This window comes from Balaenoptera borealis (assembly GCF_965194805.1).
Source record: "Balaenoptera borealis genome assembly, chromosome: 17".
Lineage (NCBI taxonomy): Eukaryota > Metazoa > Chordata > Mammalia > Artiodactyla > Balaenopteridae > Balaenoptera > Balaenoptera borealis.
Window position 1 is genome coordinate 38,700,156 of NC_138876.1, and position 21,588 is coordinate 38,721,743.

At 44.6% G+C, this 21,588-nt stretch overlaps 1 long non-coding RNA gene across 2 annotated transcripts in view; it reads left to right on the forward strand.

Moving 5' to 3' along the window:
• Positions 1-1,103: 1,103 nt before the first annotated feature.
• The window catches only part of LOC309615192, a 28,778-nt gene continuing 8,293 nt past the window's right edge, over positions 1,104-21,588 (forward strand). The window contains exons 1-3 of one of the 2 annotated variants that reach the window (XR_014236613.1): positions 1,104-11,536; positions 14,214-14,328; positions 20,659-20,802. This is a non-coding gene — a long non-coding RNA (uncharacterized lncRNA). The other variant, XR_014236614.1, reaches the window with a different exon arrangement.

Here is a 21,588-nt window from a genome sequence, read left to right on the forward strand (position 1 = left end):
AAGCAAGATCTAATAATGTTCAGGCATTGCATTTTGCTGTTTTTCATTCTTTTTAAAACAAGAATAATCCACTCAGTTTTTTTCTCCCATGACATTGAACTTCTAAACAAGTTAGGCCAGTTGTCTTATAGGCTGTTCCACATTCTGGATTTGTCTGATTGCTTCTTCTTGGTGTAATTTAACTGTTTTCTCTGTCACCTGTACTTCTTGAAAACTGAGGATTTGGATTAAACACCTTTGGCAAGAATACTGCATAAATGAGGTGTGTACTTAATAAGGCGTCACTTCAGAAGATACATGACAGGTTGTCCCGCTATCATGCTGTTAGTTTGATCTCTTAGTTAAGATGGTGATCACTAGATCTTTCCTTTGTAAAGATAGGTTTTCCCCTTCCAATCAGCAGGTAATCTCTGAGATAGTACTTGGTCACTGTGAGAATATCCTGTTCTCTTAAATTTTCATCCCAAGGTTTTAGCAGCCATTGATGATTTTTGCCCAAATCAGATATTCCTCTGTGGGTTACAAAATAGTGATTTTCTAAATTTGGCACTTCCTTTACATATCTTAGCTGGTATTCTATAAGGAAGACCTTACCCGCATCATCTGGCGATGAACTCTACTTCCTTCTGAAAAGGCAGTATAAATGCTTAACTTGTTCCCTTTAGTTATCAGTTTTCAGAATCAGAAGTTGGCATATAATAATCACCTCTAATGCTTTCAAATAAGGACATGTTTGTCTTTATTTTCTCTTTCCTGTCACTGTGGACTTGTGGAATTTTATTTATTTAATGTCTTACAGTCAATTACAGTCATCTTTCACTTGGCTACATAATTGACCCGCATTTTGCTCCAAACTCACTCGCAGCACACCCCTCTCATCTTTGTCCCTGATTTTCTCCCATTGCCCCGTGTGCTGTGCACCAGCCAGCGTGAACCACTGTGGGTTCTCTGGACACCATGGTGCTGCTTCACGCCCTGCACATTTGCACACACCATTTGCTAGGGGGAACACCCTCGTGGACCCTCTCGGGTGCTTAGATACGGCGCAGATATTTTTGTCTGGGCTGTAGTTTTTAATCTTTCGAGGCTGAATTAGTCCCTCCCTTCTCTTTATTTCCACAATATTTTGTTCATACTTTGATTCATAGTACCTAATGGAGTGACTTGTTCTTGTCTGTTTCCCTGTCTGCTCCCACCAGAGACTATGAGATCCTTGAGACCACAGAAGAGTAATTAACAGTGTGTCTTAATCATTTTTGCATTCCCATAGCTCAAGGGCTTACACATAGTAGGTGCTCATGAAGTACTGAACAAGTGAGCAAATGAATGGTCCTTAATGATTCATGAAGGCATTGGTGACAAATTACAGAGAGGTTGGAAGTGCCCAGGAGCAGAGACTGGGAATAATTTCAAGTGAAGGAGAAGCATGAAGCTAATACAAATGGATTAAAGGATAGCGGGGGAAGGAAGCTATTACCTGCACAAAGCCTCAGGCAAAAAGTGCACTAAATTACTCTCACAGCATACTGGAAATAAAGTAGGAAAATGGAAGTGAGCTGGAAAGCAAGTGAAGAATGTTGGAAATGTACTAGGTGTGCTCTGCTTTAGTAATATTCCACAGCACACAGGTCTATAATAGAAAACAAAAAGCCAAGCCGATGTTATTCTGGTAATGACTTTCCTGGGATCTTTCTCTCTCTTTATATATGAATGTGTATAATAGTCTGAGATCTCCTAAGAGGTCCCTTGAATTCAAATGACTTCAAAAAATTGGGTTAGAACAAAGTCAGTCTCTAAAAGAAGGATGTCACTGAAAAGAAGCTGGACAAGAGAGTGACCTGCAGAATGGAATCCAAGGGGCGGATCTAGGGGAGGGGTGCCGTGAGCTTCAGTGTTAAGTAGCCTAAATTCTAAGATTCTAGGACACATATGATCATCAAAGCCCGCTACTGCATCGCCTAGTGCTATGGCACCAGATACCTTATGAGAACATTCAGAACACTTAGGGGGAGAGCGGAGCGAGACCGGGCTGACTGTCCCTCAGGAAGTGAGGTTGTAGGGCCTGAGTGTGTCATCATGAGAGCTCTTCATCTTCTGCCCTGAGAACGCTTCTTACTATCAGAGCCACCTCTGGGGTAGGGGGCGTTTACTCATCCAACCAGCATTGGAGGGACACTGAGCTCCTCCATGGCCACGTGTCATTCTCTCAGCAGGAGGTCTTATCTGACTTCCTGATGAAATGGTACCCCCACCCCCACGGCTCACTGTGTTCCTTCTTTTCCCTCATAGTACTTATCACAATTCAAGGCTATGATTTTGTCTTTGAGTTTGTTTCTTCCTTTGGACTGTAAGCTTTCAAGGATCTTTGTTCACTGTTGAATCCCAAGTGCGTACACGTAGGAGGTGTTTGACAAGTAGTTTGGGCTGGTGGACGTGTTAGTCTCGTGAGCTCTGGCCTGTTAAGGTGGCAGGTTGGATGGGCTGTACCTAGGAGTGGTCCTCTGGTGGAAGGAGCTGTCTCTTCCTAAGTATGCTTTGGGACTTAGTCTATTTTGCTGAGCACATGCCACATGCCAAACACAACGCTAGGACATTTAAACACATCATCACAACAATTCTATTATTATCTGCATTTTCCAGACGAGATAAAAGAGCCCAAGAAAGTTTGGATAACTGGTTCAATGTCACGTAAGTTGTAATTCCTGGAGCTGGGGGTAGAGCCCCTTAACCACCATTCTGCCCTGCCTCTCAGGCTGGGGTTTGCAGGTGGGTTGGTGAGTTAGACTAACATTGTCTCCCGACTTCAGGAGGGAGGGAAGAGGGTGTGTGGTCCCAGATAGGCTTCCAGCCCTCCAGAGGGTGACTGTCACTGTGCCTACTCCCCAGGGTTGGGAAGTGTGTGTGTATTGGTGTGTACATGTGTGGGGGGCCATATCTGGGTGTGTGTCCAGGGAGGGCCTGTGTCCTGGGTGTGTCCAGGTGTGTGTCCGAAGTTGGCTTTGGAACACGGCCTGCAGACTGCCTGCTGCTTGTCTGCAGGCCCGTGGCACCCCGAGGCTGCCAGGCACACACGCTCACTCAGGATCACTGCCAAGCGAGCAGTGGAGTCCACACTTCAGAGGCTCCCAGCTGTGGGCAGTTTGGGGAACAGTCTCTCCTGGCCTGAAGCCGCTCAGAAGAGCGGGCCTCTATTGAGGCCTTGAGCAGACGTTTTACAGGGAAGCTGAGTCGCAGGAGGCACCAGACTCAACAAAAGGGTGTTGCAGCTACGAAATTTGGGGATTTGTTTGTGTGCAGGCAGCATAGATCGGCCTGCTCGTCATAAGCAGTTCTTTGAGCTGCAGCCTCTCTCCCACACAGACAGCCATCCCTATCCCTGCTCTTGTCTTCAAATGAGAAAGACAGTGAGAAATCATTCCTTCTTGACATTTCCATAGGGGTGTGCTTCCCCATGTACAAAAAATTCACTGAATCTTCTACTCCACACAGAGATCACACGGAGGGAAAGGAAGCAAGGCAGTTAGCATTTATTGAGCACCTACTGCGTGCCAGACTGAGTAACTTATGTGCAAATTATTTTTTACTTTCTATAATAGTAAGCTTATGAAATCTGCATTACTATCTGCATTTTACAGTTAATGATGCAACTGAAACTCTGAAAGTTAAAAAACTTGCTCAGGGTTACTCAGCTGGAATTCTGACTGACAAATTGGAATTCTGACAAATTGGAATTCTCAGACTGGAATTCTGACAAAGCCAAAATGGTCTTTGGCTCCAAAACAGAGGTTCTCTCCATTATATCATATGGCCCTTCCTGGAAGAAGAGAGGAGACATAATTACTTCTAATTTTCATGAGAGTAATATGAATCAGATAGAATGCTTTCAGGTATAAGTAACAGCAACTCTGACCGAAGAGGTCCAAGAGTAAGGGCAGTTTCTGTTTTTATAATAAGGAATGTGGAGGCAAGTGATCCCACGCTTGGCTTAGCTGCTCAGTTATTTTATCAAGTCCCCAGACTCTTTCCATCCTCCTAACATCCTTGGCATAGACTCAGCAAGGACTTTTTGTCTTCAAACTTGTCTCATGGTCTCAAGATGGCTGCTTCAGTTCCAAACATCATATTCTCAAAGACAGTGTCTAAAATAGAAAAGTAACCAAGGGGGCAAACAGGGGCTTCCCCTGTAGAACCGTTTCTTTTACAGGGGAGGAAAATCTATCCTAAAATCTCTAGTGCACTTTCCCTTAACACCTCATTCATCTCATTGGCCCGACATAAGTCTCATATACATATATATCCCCTCTTAGACCAATTCCTAGGCAAGAGGAATGTTACTGCCATGACTGGCTTAGACCAAGCAGGATTAGTTCCCAGGGGCTAGGCACACAGCCTGCAGGGAAGAAGGGAGCATGGCTGTTGGGTGTGCACTTGCCACATGATACTAAAGGCAAGGGCTCATCAGGCTCTGTGATTGGCATAGCCAGAATGGAATAATTGAGAGGACTGAGGACATTCACTATTTATTCATAGATTTGGACAGCATGCTTGTTTAGTACCCTCTCTTATCTCAGGCATGAGCGAGGCACCCTGGTGTGTTGAAAGAACCGTAGGATATAGACCTGCAACATGCTTTATAATCTAAACGAGGGAGGAGTTAAGTATCAGTGAACAGTTAAATAAAAGCATGAAACAAATATTTAGCAAAAGCCAACATAGGATCAAATGGTCTCTGGGTCAGAGGGCAATTCAGCATATTGTTCTTGAAAGTATTTTGTGATTTCTTTGTCTTACTCATTACTGGATGGAAGCACTTTATTTTAATTTTATTTTATTTTCAACATCTTTATTGGAGTATAATTGCTTTACAATGTTGTGTTAGTTTCTCCTGTATAATAAAGTGAATCAGCTATATGTATACATATATCCCCATATCCCCTCCCTCTTGCATCTCCACTCACCCTCCCTATCCCACCCCTCTAGGTGGTCACAAAGCACCGAGCTGATCTCCCTGTGCTATGCAGCTGCTTCCCACTAACTATCTCTTTCACATTTGGTCATGTATATATGTCACTGCCACACTATCACTTAGTCCCAGCTTACCCTTTCCCCTCCCCGTGTCCTCAAGTCCATTCTCTACATCTGCGTCTTTATTCCTGTCCTGCCCTTAGGTTCTTCAGAACCATATTGTTTTTTTAGATTCCATATATATGTGTTAGCATACAGTATTTGTTTTTCTTTCTGACTTCACTCTGTATGACAGACTCCAGGTCCATCCACCTCACTACAAGTAACTCAATTTCGTTTCTTTTTATGGCTGAGTAATATTCCATTGTACATATGTGCCGCATCTTCTTTATCCATTCATCTGTGGATGGACACTTAGGTTGTTTCCACGTCCTAGCTATTGTAAATAGAGCTGCAATGAACATTGTGGTACATGACTCTTTTTGAATTATGGTTTTCTCAGGGTAGATGCCCAGTAGTGGGATTGCTGGGTTGTATGGTAGTTCTATTTTTAGTTTTTTAAGGAACCTCCATACTGTTCTCCATACTGGCTGTATCAATTTACATTCCCACCAACAGTGCAAGAGGGTTCCCTATTCTCCACACCCTCTCCAGTATTTATTGTTTGTAGATTTTTTGATGATGGCCATTCTGACCAGTGTGAGTTGATACCTCATTGTAGTTTTGATTTGCAGTTCTCTGATGATTAGTGATGTTGAGCATCCTTTCATGTGCTTGTTGGCAATCTGTATATCTTCTTTGGAGAAATGTCTATTTAGATCTTCTGCCCATTTTTGGATTGGGTTGTTTGTTTTTCTGATATTGAGCTGCATGAGCTGCTTGTAAATTTTGGAGATGAATCCTTTGTCAGTTGCTTCATTTGCAAATATTTTCTCCCATCTGGGAGTTGTCTTTTCATCTTGTTTATGGTTTCCTTTGCTGTGCAAAAGCTTTTAAGTTTCATTAGGTCCCATTTGTTTATTTTTGTTTTTATTTCCGTTTCTCTAGGTGGTGGGTCAAAACGGATCTTGCTGTGATTTATGTCATAGACTGTTCTGCCTATGTTTTCCTCTAAGAGTTTTATAGTGTCTGGCCTTACATTTAGGTCTTTAATCCATTTTGAGTTTATTTTTGTGTATGGTGTTACAGAGTGTTCTAATTTCATTCTTTTACATGTAGCTGTCCAGTTTTCCCAGCACCACTTATTGAAGAAGATGACTTGTCTCCATTGTATATTCTTGCCTCCTTTATCAAAGATAAGGTGACCATATGTATGTGGGTTTATCTCTGGGCTTTATATCCTGTTCTGTTGATCTATATTTCTGCTTTTGTGTCAGTACCATATTGTCTTGATTACTGTAGCTTTGTAGTATAGTCTGAAGTCAGGGAGCCTGATTCCTCCAGCTCTGTTTTTCTTTCTCAAGATTGCTTTGGCTATTCAGAGTCTTTTGTGTTTCCATACAAATTGTGAAATTTTTTGTTCTAGTTCTGTGAAAAATGCCATTGGTAGTTTGATAGGGATTGCATTGAATCTGTAGATTGCTTTGGGTAGTATAGTCATTTCCACAATTTTGATTCTTCCAATCCAAGAACATGGTATATGTCTCCATCTGTTTATATCATCTTTAATTTCTTTCATCAGTGTCTTATAGTTTTCTGCATACAGGTCTTTTGTCTCCTTAGGTAGGTTTATCCCTAGGTATTTTGTTGTTTTTGTTGCAGTGGTAAATGCGAGTGTTTCCTTAATTTCTCTTTCAGATTTTTCATCATTAGTGTATAGGAATGCAAGAGATTTCTGTGCATTAATTTTGTATCCTGCTACTTTACCAAATTCATTGATTAGCTCTAGTAGTTTTCTGGTAGCATCTTTAGGATTCTCTATGGATTGTATCATGTCATCTGCAAACAGTGACAGCTTTACTTCTTCTTTTCCGATTTGGATTCGTTTTATTTCTTTTTCTTCTCTGATTGCTGTGGCTAAAACTTCCAAAACTATGTTGAATAATAGTGGTGAGAGTGGACAACCTTGTCTTGTTCCTAATCTTAGAGGAAATGGTTTCAGTTTTTCACCATTGAGAATGATGTTTTCTGTGGGTTTGTCATATATGGCCTTTATTATGTTGGGGTAAGTTCCCTCTATGCCTACTTTCTAGAGGGTTTTTTTGTAAATGGGTGTTGAAATTTTTAGAAAGCTTTCTGCATCTACTGAGATTATCATATGGTTTTTATCCTTCAATTTGTTATTATGATGTATCACATTGATTGATTTGCATATTTTGAAGGATCCTTGCATTCCTGGGATAGACCCTACTTGATCATGGTGTATGATACTTTTAATGTGCTATTGAATTCTGTTTGCTAGTATTTTGTTGAGGATTTTTGCATCTATGTTCATCAATGATATTGGTCTATAATTTTCTTTTTTTGTGATATCTTTTTCTGGTTTTGGTATCAGGGTTATGGTGGCTTCGTAGAATGAATTTGGGAGTGTTTCTCCTCTACAATTCTTTGGAAGAGTTTTAGAAGGATAGGTGTTAGCTCTTCTCTAAATAGAGATAGATAGAATTTAATAGCTGTCAAATATCTCCAAACAAATACCGTTTGATAGAATTTGCCTGTGAAGTCATCTGGTCCGGGACTTTTGTTTGTTTGAAGATTTTTATTTACGGTTTCAATTTCATTGCTTGTGATAGGTCTGTTTATATTTTCTAATTCTTCCTGGTTCAGTCTCGGAAGGTTGTGCTTTTCTAAGAATTTGTCCATTTCTTCCAGGTTGTCCATTTTATTGGCTTATAGTTGCTTGTAGTAATCTCTCATGATTCTTTGTATTTCTGCAGTGTCCGTTGTTACTTCTCCTTTTTCATTTCTAATTCTGTTGATTTGAGTCTTTTCCCTTTTTTTCTTGATGAGTCTGGCTAATGGTTTATCAATTTTGTTTATCTTCTCAAAGAACCAGCTTTTAGTTTTATTGATCTTTGCTATTGTTTCCTTCATTTATTTTTCATTTATTTCTGATCTGGTCTTTATGATTTCTTGCCTTCTGCTAACTTTGGGTTTTTTTTGTTCTTCTTTCTCTAATTGCTTCAGGTGTAAGGTTAGGTTGTTTATTTGAAATGTTTCTTGTTTCTTGAGGTAGGATTGTATTGCTATAAACTTCCATCTTAGAACTGCTTTTGCTGCATCCCATAGGTTTTGGGTCATCATGTTTTCATTGTCCTTTGTTTCTAGGTATTTTTTGATTTCCTTTTTGATTTCTTCAGTGATCTCTTGGTTATTTAGTAGTGTATTCTTTAGCGTCCATGCATTTGTATTTTTTACAGTTTTTTTTCCCTGTAATTGATATCTAGTCTCATAGCATTGTGTTCGGAAAAGATACTTGATACGATTTCAATTTTCTTAAATTTACCAAGGCTTGATTTGTGACCCAAGATATGATCTATCCTAGGGCATGTTCCATGAGGACTTGAGAAGAAACTGTATTCTGTTGTTTTGGGGTGGAATGGTGTATAAATATCAATTAAGTCCATCTTGTTTAATGCGTCATTTAAAGCTTGTGTTTCCTTATTTATTTTCATTTTGGATGATCTGTCCATTGGTGAAAATGGGGTGTTAAAATCCCCTACTATGATTGTGTTACTGTCAATTTCCCCTTTTATGGTTGTTAGCATTTGCCTTATGTACTGAGGTGCTCCTATGTTGGGTGCATAAATATTTACAATTGTTATATCTTCCTCTTGGATTGATTCCTTGATCATTATGTAGTGTCCTTCTTTGGCTCTTGTAATAGTCTTTATTTTAGGGTCTATTTTTTCTGATATGAGAATTGCTACTTCAGCTTTCTTTTGATTTCCATTTGCATGGAATATCTTTTTCCATCCCCTCACTTTCAGTCCGTATGTGTCCCTGAAGTGGGTTTCTTGTAGACGGCATATATACGGGTCTTGTTTATGTATCCATTCAGCCAGTCTATGTCTTTTGGTTGGAGCATAATCCATTTACATTTAAGGTAATTATCGATATGTATGTTCCTACTACCCTTTTCTTAATTATTTTGGGTTTGTTATTGTAGGTCTTTTCCTTCTCTTGTGTTTCCTGCCTAGAGAAGTTCCTTTAGCATTTGTTGTAAAGCTGGTTTGGTGGTGCTGAATTCTCTTAGCTTTTGCTTGTCTCTAAAGGTTTTAATTTCTACGTCAAATCTAAATGAGATCCTTGCTGGGTAGAGTCATCTTGGTTGTAGGTTTTTCCCTTTCATCACTTTAAATATGTCCTGCCACTGCCTTTTGGCTTGCAGTGTTTCTGCTGAAAGATCAGCTGTTAACCTTATGGGGATTCCTTTGTATGTTATTTGTTGTTTTTCCCTTTCTGCTTTTAATATTTTTTCTGTGTATTTAATTTTTAATAGTTTGATTAATATGTGTCTTGGCGTGTTTCTCCTTGGATTTATCCTGTATGGGACTCTTTGCACTTCCAGGACTTGATTGACTATTTCCTTTAGGGAAGTTTTCAACTATAATCTCTTCAAATATTTTCTCAGTCCCTTTCTTTTTCTCTTCTTCTTCTGGGACCCCTATAATTCGAATGTTGGTGAATTTAATGTTGTCTGAGAGGTCTCTGAGACTGTCCTTAATTATTTTCATTCTTTTGTCTTTAGTCTGCTCTGCAGTAGTTATTTCCAGTACTTTATCTTCCAAGTCACTTATCCATTCTTCTGCCTCCGTTATTCTGCTATTGATTCCTTCCAGAGAATTTTTAATCACACTTATTGTGTTGTTCATCATTGTTTGTTTGCTCTTTAGTTCTTCTAGGTCCTTGTTAAACATTTCTTGTATTTTCTCCATTCTATTTCCAAGATTTTGGATCATCTTTAGTATTATTACTCTGAATACTTTTTCAGGTAGACTGCCTGTTTCCTCTTCATTTGTTTGGTCTGGTGGGTTTTTACTTTGCTCCTTCATCTGCTGTGTATTTCTTTGTCTTCTCATTTTGCTTAATTTATATGTTTGGGGTCTCCTTTTTGCAGGCTGCAGGTTCGTAGTTCTCATTTTTTTTGGTCTGTGCCCCCAGTGGGTAAGGTTGGTTCAGTGGCTTGTGTAGGCTTCCTGGTGGAGGGTCTGGTTCCTGTGTTCTGGTGGATGAGGCTGTATCTTCTCTTTCTGGTGGGCAGGACCATGTCCGGTGGTGTGTTTTGGGGTCTCTATGAACTTATGATTTTAGGCAGCCTCTCCACTAATGGGTGGGGTTGTGTTCCTGTCTTGCTAGTCGTTTGGCAAGGGGTGTCCAGCATTGGATCTTGCTGGTCATTGAGTGGAGCTGTGTCTTAGTGTTGAGACGGAGGTCTCTGGGAGAGCTCTCGCTGATTAATATTACGTGGAGCTGGGAGGTCTCTGGTGCTCCAATGTCCTGAACTCAGAGGCTCAGAGTTCTCCCACCTCAGAGGCTCAGGCCTGACATCCAGCCGGAGCACCAAGACACTGTCAGGCACATGGCTCAGAAAAAAAGGGAGAAAAAGAAGAAAGAGAGAAAAAATAAAGTAAAATAAAATAACATGTTATTAAAATAAAAACATATTAAAATAAAAAAATTTAGAAAGTAATAAAAAAAAAAGAAGAGAGCAACCAAACCAATAAACAAACCTCCAGTGATAACAAGTGCTAAAAACTATACTAAGATAAACACAAAAATCAGAAACTAGTCAGTCGCATACAGCACACCCGAAGGCTACAGTTGCTCCCAAAGTCCACCGCCTCAATTTTGGGATGATTCATGTCTCTTCACATATTCCACAAATGCAGGGTACATCAAGTTGATTGTGGAGATTTAATCCGCTGCTCCCGAGGCTGCTGGGAGAGATTTCCCTTTCTCTTCTTTGTTCGCACAGCTCCCGGGATTCAGCTTTGGATTTGGCCCCATCTCTGCATGTAGGTCGTCCTCTGGCATCTGTTCCCCACCCAGACAGGACGGGGTTAAAGGTTCGGCTAATTAGGGGGCTCTGGCTCACTCAGGCCAGGGAGAGGGAGGGGTACGGAATGTGGGGCGAGCCTGCAGTGGCAGAGGCCGGCATGATATTGCAACAGCCTGAGGCGCACCGTGTGTTCTCTCTGGGAAGTTGTCCCTGGATCATGGGACCCTGGCAGTGGCGGGCTGCACAGGCTCCCGGGAGGGGAGGTGTGGATAGTGACCTGTGTTTGCACACAGGCTTCTTGGTGGCGGCAGCAGCAGCCTTAGCATCTCAAGCCTGTCTCTGGTGTCCACGCTGATAGCTGTGGCTCACGCCCGTCTCTGGAGCTCACTTAGGCGGTGCTCTGAATCCCCTCTCCTTGCGCACCCCGAAACAGTGGTCTCTTGCTTCTTTGGCAGGTCCAGACTTTTTCCTGGACTCCCTCCCAGCCAGCTGTGGGGCACTAGCCCCCTTTCAGGCTGTGTTCACGCAGCCAACTCCAGTCCTCTCCCTGGGATCTGACCTCCGAAGCCCGAGCCTCAGCTCCCAGCCCTTGCCCGCCCTGGCGGGTGAGCAGACAAGCCTCTCAGGCAGGTGAGTGCTGGTTAGCAGTGATCCTCTGTGCGGGATTCTCTCCGCTTTGCCCTCTGCCCCGCTGTTGCTGCGCTCTCCTCCATGGCTCCAAAGCTTCCCCCCACCCAGCCACCCCCATCTCCACCAGTGACGGGGCTTCCTAGTATGTGGAAACTTTTCCTCCTTCACAGCTCCCTGCCAGATGTACAGGTCCCATCCCTATTCTTTTGTCTCTGTTATTTCTTTTTTCTTTTGCCCTACCCAGGTACGTGGGGAGTTTCTTGCCTTTTGGGAAGTCTGAGGTCTTCTGCCAGCGTTCAGTAGGTGTTCTGTAGGAGTTGTTCCACATGTAGATGTATTTCTGATGTATCTGTGGAGAGAAAGGCGATCTCCACGGCTTACTCCTCTGCCATCTTGAAGGTCCTCCTGGAAGCACTTTAAAAACTATTTTCAATCGGCCCGATTCATTTTTATATCCTCTGCCGGGTTTTTGTTATTTCCATCCAAAGAAAATGCATAAATTTTTCAATGATTTAAGGATATTTGGGCCAAGAAAATTATTTTTAGGTGTTAAACACAATATTGCTGGCTTCCCAGAAAAAATATTTGGTGCTTCAGCAGGAGATCTGAACCACTCTTAAATTTAAGCATCAGCCCTGGTAGCTTTACTGTGTAAGCCTGACATTTTATGATTTTTTTTTTCTTTTTGGGGGTTCCCTGTGGATCTAAGCAGTATTCAAATTAAGCATGAACATTCATATCAACAGTTATGTTAGAGGCATTTGAATAATGCTTTAAAAAATGCCATAGCAGCAGCCAAAACTTTAATTTGGCCTCTGATTAAAGGTAGTCTTCTCAATCTGGCCTCAGTTCCTAGAGTAACCCTTTGAACAGATAAACACAAACACATACTTTGCTGATAATTGTGGTGATCTATAATAAATTGGTTTAGGAATTGTTATCATTTGAAACCCAAAAGGGTGATCCAGAATATGGGCTCTTATTTCTCTAGAGCTCCAGTCGGAGAACCTTCCCTGTAGCCCAATCACTCTGGTAAGATCACCATCTGGGAGACCTCCCCGCCTTTTTATTTTAGGGCTTTTGTTATGTCACCCCCCCACCCCCCCGCCCCCAGAGATGCTAACCTTATTTTTTCCAGCCTCTTCTTGGTTGGGGGTTGGAGAGAGCAGGGAGGGGCATACCCAGCATGGCATTTCTCATCCCTCTTTTCAGGGACTGTTCTAATTAGAGTGGGAAGTAAGTGCTTTGCTACCTCACCCCACCCTGTTGGCTATTTTAACTGTTCCTCAGCCCTAGCTGAGCTAGAGCAATGGCTAGCTCATTGGCATGGTGACCCATGCCAATCTAACAAGAAACGGTTCTGCCAAACAGTCACAGTAGTTCTGTGCCCTTGAGCACTCCAGTAGCAACGGGGGCCAATGAGCAATTGGGGAAAATGTGGTGGATCTCGTGCTAAAGACAAAGGGTAAGATGCAGGTTGCAGAACGTGCTCACCTTAGAGCTGGCTTCAGGTCTGCGTTTGAAAGCCACGGCCTTCAAACCAAAGCTAGAATGCCAGTTGGAACCAACAAAGAGCAGCGGGCATAGACTGTGGTCTAAGTAAAGCTGCCTGGAGCCACTACTCTGGGTACTTGGTGGAGATGCCAAATGTTCCAGAATGGTTGACTGCTAAATGTTTACCAGAGTTAGGTCAGGGACCTAGAGAGTGGGGGAAGGAATATAATGGGAGGCTGGACAGTATGACAGCTAAGGCTTGGAATGAGGCATATCTGGGTTCATATCCAAACTCTGATAGTTACTAATCAGTGTGTGCCAACTTAGTAGGTTATTTAGCATCTCTAAGCCCCAGTTTTCTTCTCTATAGAGACAAAAGTTCTGAGTTAGGTGAAAGTCATTAAAAACCAGACTCAAATTAATGGAATAAAAAACAATTATTAGTATGTAGAACTGGAAAGTCCAGAGGCAGTCTGGGCTTCAGATAGGGCTTGATCCAGGGGATCAAACCATATCATATCAAACCATTTCTTTGCTCTGTATTAACTTCATTCTCAGGCAGATTCTTCTCTTCTGGTGGCAAGCTGGCTGCTTGATGTTCTAGACCCACAAATATTACTCTTTCAGTAATGAAATGCCCTAATGAAGACAAAAAATATTTCTTCCCTTGCAGTCCCCCCGAAAAAAAGCCCTGAGATTGACTCTCTTGGTTCATGAAGTCATTACATACACTCGAACCAGTTACTAAGAACTGGGTCACTGCCCAGCCCTGGAGCCCAGAATGGGGTCAGCCCCACCCAAGCTGCAAGACTGACAATAGGGAAGGGATAATTTTTTCCAAATGATGGTGTCTGTACCAGAGGAAGCGGGGATGGATGCTGGGCCTGAAAAACAATAGATGCCCACTGAGCAGAAGTCCATTCCTGGGCCATCCTTGTTAATAAGGAAGTGGGAAGGCAGGAACAAAAACACTGCTGTTATTTGTAAGGACCAGGGGCCAACAACTCCCTACCTTTCTTCACAGCATGACAGCCTTTCTACTACGGAAATCTGGTTGCAGCTTGAATGTGGCGTACAACCCGTGTTGCTTTAAGCTCTCAGGGCATCAAGCCTTGCTGTTGCTGCTGCAGCTCTGCCCCTCCCCCCACCTCCTTCTCTTCTTCATTATTATTATTCTCTCCAGGTTTTGGTGCTTTTCCTCTGTGTTTTCTGGTGTGACTCTTGGCTACGGATAATCCAGACCGTGACTGCTGACTGTAGCCACATGAGTCTGGGAAGGCGGTCAGCAGCTACTACTGGTAGGTGAGGAGGGCTCCTTCAGAGGGCAGGGGCACGGAGCTTCTCACCTGCGGCACTTTGGAGCCAGATGATACAGGCTGGGGCCTCAGAGAATCTGGCGAGGGGTTATGGGACTTCCTGGGACCCTTGGGACTTTCCATATACCTCACAGAGGTTTAGGAGTTTTTCGCTCTCCCTTTCCCAGGCCAGCGGCTTGCCCTTCCTCATGGCTCCCACTCTGGGGCTTACATTTCTGCAGCTCCCTCTTTTCTCCTCTACACGATGAGGGCTAAGCCGTCACAGGTCACCCCTCGGGAATGTGGGTGGTTCAGGGACACACAGGCAGGTCAGCATCTACCAACACTGAGCAGGGCCAGTGAAGGGATGGACGGAAGACTAGCCACACAGGTGAAGTCCCTGAGGCCAGAGACATGGCAGGATTTACCTTCGGCCGTAGGGCAGGCCAGAATCAGAATGGGTTTATAATAATGTGAAAAAAACTGTTCACAAGAAATGTTCCACACAAACTGATAACAAGAACCTCAGCTGGGGAAAGATAAACTCTCCCTGGTGATAGTGGGCTCTGTGCACTTCCCTCCAGGCCGGGCTGCAGGAGGGAGGAGGTGGGTGAGAGAACTGAGAGAGTTTTAGATGAGTTGCACAAAATGCGGGAATAAGAGAAGAGAAGGCAGGACACAGAAGGGGCGTGGCTAATTAGGTTGGGGTGGGTGAGTGGCTAGATAAATTCACCCTGGGAGCCAAGCAGGGAAGACATTTCCTCCTTCAGAGATAAAACAGTGCCCAGAGGAGATGCCCAGCCTCAGGCCAGAGTGAGAAATGGGAAGGAGGGAAGCTTTGCTCTGAGGAAGAGGGTTTAGAGTGAAGGGAGCAGGGACCACCCGGAAGGGGGACCCTCTCCTGTCCCAGAGTGGGGGGACCTGGGAGACTGTGCATGGCTATCTCGGACCTTGGAACACCTCTGTTTTCTTCATCTGTGGGTAAGCTGTGCTCTGCGCTTGAGCAGCTGTGTGAGGACAGGCGTGGGAGGACGGGGTGATGAAGTGATGCGGCAGGGGCGGCCTGGGTCTCAGGACTGAGGCGGTGGACAGAGAAGTCTCCTCTTCCTCCTGACGCTGGGGTGGTAGTGGCCAAGTACGGACTGGAGAGGCCTAGCAGTATTACAGGACGCCCTCTGTAGGCCCCTTCAACCTCGGGGGCCTCACCTGCCCTTGGCCGGGCAGGGTTTGTGTCCTGCTTCCCGTCCTGCGTGAGGGCCACTGTGAGGTCAGCCCCCTCTGCTCCCACCCACACTTACAAAGCTCTCCAGGCTCCAGCCCAGCCTAGAGGAACTATTCATTCTCTGAAGCTTTATTTCAATTTCCATAGCACAGAAGAAAAAAGAAGTCTAAAACAAAAAGTAAAACCATTTTAGACAGCTAGGGGCTTAGTTTTGGTTATTTGGGGGCTTGGGGGAGCTGCTTAGGGGGCTTTCCATCCCTGGAGAATCCAAACCAATGAAAAGTAAAAATTGGGTCCCAAGATTACATGGAAAAGTCTCAATTCAGCATAAACTCTGAAAGCCGCGTTTTCAGCCTGAAAGGTGAGGGCTTTCTGGTGGAAATGTTGGCAGCCCCTGGCTCCGTGGCCCTGGACCTGGGCAGTGCTATGATGCTGTTTATTTGAAGGCAGGACGCAGCCCCGGGAGCGGCGGCGCTCTTGGGGAGTGTGGTCCTCAGCTCCCCGCCCTCCCTGCCTCCGGGGAGCGAGCCCCTCCTCCCACCCAGCCCTGCTCTGGCTCCTCTGCTGGAGGGCTCTCCCTGCAGATTGGTCCTGGGCATCTGCCACGAGCTCCCTTTGCCTTTGAAAGAAAGCGCTGTTGCTTTCCACCTGCCTCATCTGGGGGGGATTTTCTCTCTGTCTACCTGCAGGGGAGGAAGCGCAGCTGTGGGCAGGGAGGGCGTGGGACCCACTGGAAGTTGAAGTAAAAGGTGAAGCCGCAGCCAGCACCCGAGGGACTTGTCCTCTGGACACCACACCTTATACCTCAGCGGTGGTCTCCTGCAGGCTGGCAGCTCAGCCCCTCAGCTGGACTTGGACCTGAGGGAAAGCCTTGCTTGGCAGGGTGGTGTGTGTGAGTGGTGCGGGGATGAGGTGGACGAGGACAGTAGAGGTAGTGATTGTGAGCACTGGCCTTGCAACAAGACAGGAGTGGATTTGAATCTCAGCCCTGGGACTTACTGGCTGTGTGACTGTGTGACTTTGGGCTAGTTGCTTGACCTCTCTGAGGGCCAATTTCTTGATTTTTTTTTTTTTTTTTTACAGTGATAATAATGTGTACAGTCGATAAAGGCTTAGGACCTCTCGTGCCCCACAATATATTGCGTGATTTTGAAATCAATGCCTTGGGCTCAGACCTATAGGCTGTGGTTTATGAAAATTCCATCCTTCTCCTGAAATGAGGCTTATGCTCTGGTGGACTTCTCTGCCCCAGCTTCCAGTTGGCACCACACCCTCTGTCTTGCCTCTCTATCAGCCCCCATTCAACACTCAGGTCCTTCAGCACTTTCCACAAAACCCTCTCCCAGCAAGCACTTTGCACATCTGGCGTACTTTATGGATGATCTGGGGACAAGGACCCAGCGGCTTCCCGTCTTCTTTCTGGTTCTTTCTCCTCACATCTCTCCACTCCTGTCCTCCAAGATTGCTCAGAGTTCCAAATCCTTCTGCCTCTATTTGTAGGGTGTGATGCAGTTTCGTTCAGCATTGGTGGGGATGTTGGGGGCAGCTTCCAGGAGCCCTCCTTAAAGACCGCCGGTGCCCACCCTTTTCTCCCTTTGTCCTTACCCCTCCCTCTGGCCTCCCGTCTGTTATGTGGATGTGGTCTGCACCCCAGGAATGGCCAAGTTGTGAGCCCAAAGGGGCCTGGGCTCCCCAAGAGCATGTGGAGTCACCATACCAGTTGTGGACTGGTTTCCTCTGCATTTTTATGTGTGAGAGAAATAAGCTTCTATGTTGTTTCAGCCACCGCCACTTTGGGTCCCTGTTTCTCACACTTGAACCTTCTCCTATCTGAGGCAGCCGGTTTCCTGGCTCCGAGTCCCACTCAGCCTGTCATGGGCTGCGCGCAGGGCGGTAGGGTACATGCTCACTGGGGGGCACTGGGGAGGTTTGCACAAGCCCTCAGAGCATCCCAGGGGGCATTCTGAGTGCAGCCTGCATTCTGCCCTCGGCTTGGCTTCCCGGGGCCTATAAGGAAGCAGGGAACCGGTCATTTCCAGTGTCTGAGGTTCGTCTCGAGTGCCCTCCTCCACCTTCTCTTTCTGCACTCTTCCCCCCACCTCCACACATTGTGATGCTGGTCAGGCATCTCCCCCCCACCCCCATAGTAGGCCCTGCTACCCACGTGTTTATTTCCTCCTGCTCCCCTCAAAACCTGCTCTCAAGGAAGGCTCTCCAGACCCATTATTTTCATGATGGTCAGAACTACCGAGCAACCTCGTGCTTCTGTGGGATATGGAGGTGGTCTGGGGTGACCGTCCTGCTGTGTCTAAACCATTCCCTATACAGCTGGTCACCCATACTCTCTGCAGTGAAATGGGCCTGCCTCTTGCCCAGAGGCACAATGATTACAAGGCAGTGGGATTTGGTGAAAGGAGCTCAGGCTTTGGCACCAGCAGTTCTGACTTCCAGGTTTTGGATGTTGGGTGTTGAGAGCCTCGAGTTCTTTGTAGCGGGTGGGATTTCTGGAAGCAGACGCGGAGATGGAATTTGGCCTCCAGGATGTTTATAATGGATCAACGTGTGTGGAAGGAGTAGAAGTGGTCAGGGGGAGGAGTCGATCAGCAGCCCCCATGGGGAGCTCTGGAGCATACACAACGTGTCAGAGTGGTCCTATCGTGGGCTGGAATGCCGGGGCCTTTATGTCCCCACACTGTCAGTTGTGCGTGGGCTGTCCGGAAAGTAAAGGCCTGCCCCCAGATGAAGCAGCTCTCCGCCGCCAGTCATGCCCAGAAGGGGCTGGCAGCTGGAAGCAACTAGTCCTTCCCCGGAGCAGGGTCTGGGCCAGTGTCTCCTGCTCCATCACGTTCTCCATCTGCAAAATGGGGATGGTAACAGTACCAACCGCGTAGGGTTTAAGTTAGATAATGTGTGCGCGTGTCCTTTGTAAACTGACATCAGTCACCTCTATGGGCACTAAGGGCACTCTCCCTGCCAGGTAGCCCTGGAACTGGGAGCCCTTCCTGGCAGAGCTGCCCTGGGAGAAAGGCCTGCGTAAGTCACCCAGCTGACCAGCCCTTCCTGATAGGATTAACCCGCTGCGAATGTCGGGAGTGGTAAATCCAGAGCCTGCAGAGTTGGACGCTGTGAAGATGATCATTTTATTGAATCTCTGCTGCTCCTTCATTCGGATGTTTCACACTGAATGGCAGTCCAGGTTCAGAGCAAGATGGTTTCTGATCAAAACCGGTGAAATTAAAATGTGGAGGAAGTCCAGAAAAGAGGAATGCTGAAGGAAGCCGAGTTCCATTCCATTCTGAGATCTCTGAATATATTTAAGGCTTGCATCTCCCTGTTCTAAAAGCATAAAGCATAAAGCTTTCTATTCTGCATCAGTCAGGATCTAAGAGTCATTTCAGACCCAAGTCTGAGTTGGGGTAGATAATTAGAAGGATGCCTGTAGAAGACTGTCACAGTGACGGCCCCCAGTGAATCATGCCTCCTGGTATTCACCCCGATGTGGTTCTCTCCCACATTGGCTCTGGGCTTGGCCATGTGACTTGTTTTGGCCAATGGGACATCTTTCCTAGCTGAGACTTGGTAGGTGCTGGGGCACTGGGATTTGCTGAGGTTTGGACTCGACTCCTTGAGGATGGAAGACCAGGTGGAAAGAGAGACCCTGCCCTCCCAGGCAACCCTCCCGCTGAACGGAGCCTAGGTGAAGCCAGCAGAGCCCCCCAGCTGTCCCACAGAATCACAAGAAAGAATAAATTGCTGTTATTACATTATTTTTTAATTGAAGTGAAATTCACATAGCATACAGTTAACCATTTTAAAGTGTACAATCCAGTAGCGTTTAGCACATTCACAATGTTGTTCAACCACCGCCTCCTTCTAGTTCCAAAACATTTTCATCACCCCAGAAGCAAGCCCTGTGCCCTTTAAGTAGGCACTCCCCTGTCCCCTTCCCTCTAGCTCCTGGCAGCCACCAATCTGCTTTCTGTCTCTATGGAGACAGACCTTTTGTGACTGGCTTCTTTTCATTTAGCATAATGTTTTCCATATTCATCCATGTTTTAGCAGTTGTCAGTACTTCATTCTTTTTTTGTACTCAAATCATTGTGGATATTCACAGCAGCACTATTCACCATAGCCAGAAAGTGAAAACAACCTAAATGTCAGTCAACGGATGAATGGATAAATAGATTGTGGTATATAAATACAATGGAATATTATTTAGCTATAAGTTAGTGTTCTTTTAAGCCATTCAGTTTGGGGTTGCTTGTTACTATAGTAATAGATAACTGATAGAGTTTTTAAGGTGATTGGAGTAATAACAAGAGCTATCAAGTTTTGGATGGTTTCTATATGCTGTGTACTATGTGAAACACTTTGAATGCTAATGCTTTAATTTTCACAAGAACCCTGTGATTTAGTTACTAATAATGACCCCATTTTACAAATGGGAAAACTGAGAGATTAAATAATTTGCCCAATTTAACCCAGGTGATCTCATTCCAGTGCTTATGCTTTGTCCACTCATTGTACACAACCCGGCCCTAAACGATAGGTTTGCTCTGGGAGATGTAGGGGCACCAGCCCACAACAGCCTGTGACTTTGCCATGAAAGAGACACAGTCTCAGTTTTCTATACAGTTCATTCTGAATATCACTGGAAGAGAGGATTGACAGAAATGAAAGCCAATCATGTTTAAAATCTGTACAATATAAAATTCTAATCTGTGAAGCCTGACTCGGGAACATTGAACTCTGTAGAAATTATGTCTATAAAGGAACTATTCAAAGGCAGAAATTACAATCATAATATTTGATATAAACAAAGCACACTTATTGATGGGTCAAAGGTTTACTGTAAAATTTGCATGGGAAAGAATCCCAATGAAAATAACTTTTGTGTGGAAAGACTTGGAAGGGATTTAACTGGGCTATTTAAAAACAATTGATCAAGGAATTAAATTGACTGAGTGGAGTTTGTTCCAGAAAATACTTCCGGTACAAAAACGTATCCACAAAGATATAGTTGTGGTTTAAATGGTCATATTCTTAGGAGTCAAAACATCTTCACGACAGAGCATCTTCCTGAGTCAAAACATCTTTTATCTTTCCATAAGGAGTTTTTGAAGAACGTAAAATGCTCTAAAAATGTGAGCATGGGTCACTCTGAGATGCTGCGAGAGACTTCTAAGACCCTTTGGAGAGTAAGCGCACTGGGACGTGGTCAGACTCCCAGATACTGGGGTTGCTCATGGTGCCAGGTAAGGAGGTGAAGACTGCCCTAGGGAGCCAGGAATTCCCCCTTACGCAGGGCAGAGTCAAGTTCTCGTGTCCCTCTTGAGACACAGGCTCCGGGCAGGGAGGAGAGTGGCCCAGGGAAAAGCCATACGAGTAACCTCGGGGCCCAGTGTTTAGGGAACTTAATATAAACTCTCCATAAGATAGAGACTTACTCCTTAGTAGAGCAGGAAGAACAGCAACTTTGGGGGGTGTGGTCATCTTAGGTAACCACAGGGCCCAGTGCAACAGAAAGATGAACCCAGCTGCAGCACCTACCCCGTGGCCAGGATGTGGGGGTTACCTGGGATCCACTAGAAAAGAATTTGGGCTGGTTGGGGCAGCGTGGGGATGGGGACCCATATGGGACTGTTCATACGTTAGTCCCTATATGTAGGCCTACAGCTTTTTCAGGACTTCTGAAAATATTTATTAGCTAAAAATACGTAAAGAGAATTTCAAAGCTAAGGTGAATATATGAATAAGTGTATGTAAAATGTAACACTGGGTCATCTAATAATGGATTATGTATAAGTCTCATATAGTTATACATAAATATAAAAAGTTTGGATCATAAAACTAAAACAAGGGTTTATTCTTTGCAAACTCAAATTTATGAAAATTAAATGTCCTTTCAAAAATGTAGAGCAAAAATATAGACTATAAACATATATTATATATATGATTCTATCTAGTTATTCATCCATGAGCACTGTGGGTATATTGTAATATATTTGACATGATGTAGGAGTGGTCTAGGACCTCTAAGG